The sequence below is a fragment of the Marmota monax genome, unplaced genomic scaffold (assembly GCF_021218885.2).
Source record: "Marmota monax isolate L192 unplaced genomic scaffold, Marmota_monax_Labrador192_F-V1.1 WCK01_AAM20220418_F8-fsc00101, whole genome shotgun sequence".
Classification (NCBI taxonomy): Eukaryota; Metazoa; Chordata; class Mammalia; order Rodentia; family Sciuridae; genus Marmota; species Marmota monax.
In genome coordinates this window covers 212,204-218,803 of record NW_026692786.1, presented here as the reverse complement: position 1 = coordinate 218,803, position 6,600 = coordinate 212,204, and positions in this window count along the sequence as shown.

Here is a 6,600-nt window from a genome sequence, read left to right as displayed (position 1 = left end):
GTGGAGAGGTTGGTTAATAGGATAAATGAAAGCAACTCATAAAAGGAATCCACTGTGTATAAAATGTTAGGTTTCTAGATTTAGGATCATTAAGATAGTATTTGATTTGTTACTCCAAAATGTCTCTGAAGAAAGTTTGGGCCTATAGCAGCAGAATTCAAACTGCTTCAATACTATACTCCATGTTTCATACACATATCTCCTTTTATTGCTTTTCCTGCTTTCAAGGAGCAGCAACATTTCTCATTGTAAAATGAGGAAATTTAGAGAGTGCAGAAAAGCTTAAAATAAAGTTCACCTGGAAACAGTTTCTTTGAAGATTTTTTTTTGTGTGTGTGTGAAATTACTTACCTGTTTCTCTGTGATGAGCACCTGGAGGTAGGCATATAGGATTTTTTTTTTTGGTCACAACAGTGTACTTTAAGCATTTGCAACTTTCCCGTTTTCTGTTTGTTTTTGTGGTGCTGGGGATTGAATCCATGGTCTTATGCATGCCAGGCAAACACTTACCAACTAAGCTATATCCCCTGCCCAACATTCCCATTTTTAATAAGAGTTTTGTATAACAGAGAGCACAAATCTTAAAATCATAGCTTGATGATTTTTTTAAAGAATTTGACCTTTATTTTATTTATTATTTATTTTTTATGTGGTGCTGAGAATCAAAACAGTGCCTCACAGGTGCCAGGCAAGTGCTCTACCACTGAGTTACAACCCCAACCTCTGCTTGATGTTTTTATTAAAAAAAATAAACCTATTCAATCAATATTAGATAAAGACATAGAAATAAAGGGTCCTTCCTGACTCTTACCAATCAATACACCTCAAAGTTAACTATTTCTTTGACCTCCATCAAAATAGTTTAGTTTTGTTTGGTTTTGGACTCCATATGAACAGGGCACTTAGGTTGTTTCCACTTTGAGGCTTTTATGAGTAAAACCATAGTCATTCTAATGGGTATGAAGTGCTACCCTGTAGATTTATTTTGCCTTTCCTTTATAACTAATGAGGCCCTAAACATCAATTTGAATGGATTAAAAAAATTGCAGTTTGAGTCCAAAGGCAGTCTGTTGACACAATTTTTCTTGCCCAGGAGAGGTTAGTCTTTGTTTTATTAAGGACTTCAATTGACTGAATGAGGCCTACCTACAATATGGAAGGTAATCTGCATTATACAATGTCCATCAATTTAAATGTTAATCTCATCCAAAAAATGCCACCACAGAAACATCTAGAATGATATTTGACCAATATCTGAGCAATGTGGCTCAGCCAAGTTGATATACAACATTAACCACCACAAATCCTTTTTTATGAACTTGGCACCCATAATTATCTTCCAAAACCATACTTAATCCCTGAATACAGAAAGTAACAAAGTCATAAGCAAGGTCACATTTCTGCTTAATGTAATAAAATTATCCTGTATACAACCTAAAATGTACTAACCACTTTCCCAGAAGAGGATGTAAAGTCTGGGTGATATTTACCTTTCATTTTGATATCCAAGAACTTAAAAATGTAAAGTTAATATATAAATATTATGATTCAAAGTCAATAATACATCTTATGTTTGGTAAAGTGATGAGAAGAAAAATAAAACTTTGTTGTACACACACATATTCAAAACAAAATAAGAAAGAAATAATCATGACAATTACAGTTCCTGTTTCCATAACTGGTTACCCGGTTGCAGCAGGCCTTTATAACTACCATCATTGTCCGTTATTTCCTTTCCCCTCAGCTAGTCATGATTCTTTATGTGGCACAGTGACCTCAACCTTCATTCTTGGTATATATGGTAGCTCTGGTAGCTTTTCAATGTAAGGAACTCAAATCCATATTCATAATGTCTATTTCAGTAAGAAAATGATGCTGCTTCTCTATAATGAGAGTAGTCCATGTATTTGTCACTAGGGAATGGTGCCATCTTAGGGATTCAATTTTGATCTCTGCTGCTTCAGACTAAGCACTCAGAAGCAGTGGCTGTAGCCAGGTGGGCCTTACTGAATGGAATTCCATACTATTAGCCTAGCATAACTTTTATCACTGCCATCATGGTCAATTTGTTCATGAGACAAGTGGATAATGGAAGTAGGTGGCTGGGGAAGAGGCTGGCTGGTATCTACACTATAGGTCATCCTCTTGATTATTAAATCCTTTTCTGCTGAGGTCACAATTTGTGTTCATTCACATAAGACACAAATATCTTTGTATTTTTCACCTACTCAGAGATCTATACCTCTCCCTCAGGCTATCTTGTCACATTTTCCAATCATGCTCTTTCCAAGTCCCTGACTACCTAGCCAAAGCACTGGGCACAGTGCCTGAATCTGGATGTAATCTTTTATCTGGCCATTTCTCCTTCAAAGAAAAACCACCATCCAGTACACTGCTTGAAGTACTGGCCATAGGAAGGATTTTCCTTTACCACTATTCTTCAGGGATATCCCAGAAAGGGATTATAATGCTGTAACTCTCTACTTTGAGAAGGTACCTGCCTATCAAGTAAAACCAGCCAAAAATGGGCCAAAGTCTTCTCTTCCCCTGTTAACTGATTATAAAAAATCATGAGGCCATGGGTATAAGCTAGGAAAGAGAAAGTAATGTTGCAAGAGTGGGGACCATGGGTATTCTGGGAAATTCTTCATGTAACTTCCTCCTACCTTCAATTCCTACTCAGATCTGATCACATATGTACCACTTCTGTTTAATGGTAGAATGCTGCTGTGCAGGCCTAACTATGGGGATGAGTCAGAAAACACCCAGTTCATAATGGGCAATGCAGATTGCATAATAACTTGGTCCATGGGTAATTAAGGTTCAGCAGCAGGCCAAAGCTATTTCTCAAAAGGAAAGTAGTTACCTAGAGGATGAAAGGGCTTTGCTCCAAAATCCTAAGGATCTGTGCTATGATTGCTCTATGAGTATCTATTAAAGACTCCAAATAGCATTCCTATCTGTCACTGATGGATCACACAGCCCGGGTGGCAGAGCAGCTTGCACAGCAGACTGGATCTGTTGCAAAGCTTTCACTTGTTCTGGGCCCTATTCAAAACTTGCAGCTTTTCTGTTATATGCACTTGTATGAATGCTTTGCTTTAACTTTGAACAGATAACAGTGTATCTATTCCAAAGGAGGTACTTATACACCCAATACACAAATACAGAAACAGGAATACAAAGGTTATAAAACTGCCTAAGTTCCTAAAACCAGAGAATTGACAGGTTGTTTGATGTGATCTCTTTCATACCAACCCTTGATATTGGCAGTTTTGTATGGTAATGGATCGTGTACTTAAAAATTGCAAATATTTCAACTGTAGAACTAAAATATTTCATATTTCAACTAAATTTATAACTTCCTTTTTAAAAATTTTTTTAAAGAGACAATTCATGAATACAGAAACACGAGAGAGAGAGAGAGAGAGAGAGAGAGAGAGGGAATTTTAATATTTATTATTTTTTAGTTTTCGGCAGACACAACATCTTTGTTTGTATGTGGTCCTGAGGATTGAACCTGGGCCGCATGCATGCCAGGCGAGCATGCTACCGCTTGAGCCACATCCCCAGCCCCTAAATTTATAACTTTTTAAAAAATCAGCTTATGATGGTTGTGGGAGACCAACCTTGCACGTGACTGGGTCATATTCCCCGGCTGGGTGCTGAGGCGCTCAGTCACAGAAATGTGGCAGAGCTTTCCCTACCCTTCTTGGGTTCGAGGGTCGGTATCTCGTGCATGGGTGTGTCTTGCTACAGCCCCATGGGTGAAGCTACGCTCACTTGTTCCTTTATAATATAACCCCTTGCCCTGTTTAGGATAGAATCTTCCATGGAAGTGTTTTGTGTGTGTCCCCTTCTCTTACTGTGCCCTTGGATTTGGCCTACCCAGGTGTCAGTCAACCTGTTGACAGTGGACATCATGAAGACAGACTCAGCCCCTGAAACGTGACCCCTTGCCTCATTTGAATAGCTTCTCCTCAATAAAAGGGGTCAGCACGGGCACTCGCTCGCTCTCTTCCTGCAGACCCTTAAGGTCAGAGGAGCCATCACTGCGACCTGTTGAGAGCCACAGCCGAAGGGGCCCCAGCAAACTTCCAGCTGCCAGCAAACTTCCAGCTGCCAGCAAACTTCCAGCTGCCGGCTGATGATTGGCTCACAGTGGCCCCAGCAACATCTAGCTGATTGGCTCCTCTGCGGTGATGCTCATTGGGCTGTTTCCCTGCCCTTTCAGACCACGGAGCTGCTCATTGGGGGACTTTTTTGGCTCCGCCCACATGACCCAGCCAATCGGCCTCAAGAGCAGGAGGATTGTGGGAGGTGGAGAGAAGCTTGTGTGGGAGAGAGAGGCTTGGGGAAAGCCGGTGGTGGCAGTTGAGGCTCTGAGGGTTTTTCCTGAGAGGCTGTTTTGTTTGGCGTGTGTGGTTCTAAAAATAAAGTTAGTTTCTTTTGACAAGTGGCTCCTGATTGTGCCCAGCCAGACTGCGGCATTTGGTGGCCCGTACGGGGAGCGACTGAGGGTAAGTGAAACTGCTCGCCCCTAAGGGCAGGGCGAGAGGATGGGTAGCCATTTTAAGATTCCTCTTTTATTTTGCTTCACTTTTGTTTTAAGTTGCCTGTCCCTGGAGATGAGTGAGACGGAAGAAAAACCGCTCACATCTGAGGAAAAACTATTTACGTCTGAGGAACAGATAGGGAGAAAGGACGGATGCACATGTCAGGAGGATAGAAAGGCCATAATGACTTTTTGTTGTTCCCTTTTTATTTCATTCTGTCTCGGTTTTGTTTGGCGTCATCTTGTTGGGTTGTATTATAGTAGAAATACGGGATCAGAAATTAGTAAAAAACAAACTGAAAGAGTGTTAAGTAAATTGTTAGAGGAAGGAGGCATCTCAGTAAAATCAAGAACAGTCAGGGCATACGTTGATACAATACAAAAATGTAGCCCATGGCTTTTTAAGGAGGAGTTGTTAAATATATCACAATGGAACCATCATGATGAAGATTTTAAAAGAATAGAAAAGAAAAGCCCAGGGACTCTGCCAGTTGGCACATTGCCATTGTGGACATTCGTATCTTGTTTGCTTAGTCCAAAGCCTTCAGTTCAGACAATGGTAGAGGAAGGAGAAGACATATTGATTCAAGTAAAAGAGAAGGTCTCTCAAGTTAGTCAGACAGAGGAAAAGATTCAAGTAAAAGAGAAGGCCTCTCAAGCTAGTCAGACAGAGAAAGAAAGTGTAAAACAGAAAAAGCCATCAGGGGGAAAGTTACAACAGGAGACGGCTACTAACACCTTTGTATCACCAGAGGGTGTAAGTGTCCAACCAACAGCACCACCTCTACAGGAGACTGCTACTAACACCTTTCTATCACCAGAGGACGTAAGTGTCCAACTAACAAGGCCACCTCCATATGCTGGGAGGTCCCCAACCCCCGCAGTTGATAGTTGGGATCCTGAGACAAGATCTCAAATATTAACATGCCCTGTATTTGAGGCAGGAGGGCAGCGATTTTACCAAGTTTTAAATTTCAAAACAGTGAAGCAGCTAAAAGAGGCTGTAACAACCTATGGTCCTCAAGCACCCTTCACTGTAAGCATGGTCGAATCCATTAACAACTTGAACATGACGCCAGCAGATTGGGCTAATATGTGTAAAGCTGTGCTAAATGGAGGACAATACCTGTTATGGAAGGTTGCCAATGAGGAATTTTGCAAGGAGACGGCTACGCGAAATGCAGCAGCTGGTTATCCTCAGAGAAACCTAGATATGTTGTTAGGAAAGGGACCTTATGAGGATCAGCAGCAACAAATTGCATATGATCCTGGTGTATATGCACAAATTGCTGTAGATGCAATTAAGGCATGGAAGACTTTACAAGGACATGGAGGTTTACAAGGTCAATTATCTAAGGTAATACAAGGAGCTAATGAACCTTATGCTGAATTTGTAGATAGGCTTATTCAAATAGCTACCAGAGTTTTTGGGAATACAGAACAAGCAATGCCATTACTAAAACACCCTGCTTATGAGCAAGTGAATCTTTGGTGCAGAGATATCATTAGACCATGGAAACATGAAGATTTCAACACATATATTAAATTATGTAGAGACATTAATGAACAAGAGCAAGTCGTGGCAGCTGCAGTAAAACAGGCTTTAGATGCCAGAGACATTAATGAACAAGGGCAAATTGTGGCAGCTGCAATAAAACAGGCTTTAGATGCCAGGCCAAGAACATGCTACAATTGTGAACAAACAGGACATTTTAAAAGGAATTGCCCCATTGGAGGAGGGTTTAACAAAACTAGGTATCAAAGGAGTAGAATACCAGGTATTTGCCCACGATGCCGTAGAGGGAGACATTGGGCTAATGAATGCCGTTCTCAAACCACCATAGAGGGTACTCCATTATCAAAAAACGAACAAGGACCAGGTGTTTATCCACGATATCGTGGAGAAAGGCATCGGGCTCCATTGCCAAAAAATGGACAGGGGGGCCCAATGCTCCGGGGCCCAAAACCACAAATATACGGAGCACTGGAGGAACCCAGCAACCCCATCAGGGTAGTGCCCAGGACACATTGTCCATCAGATCCCT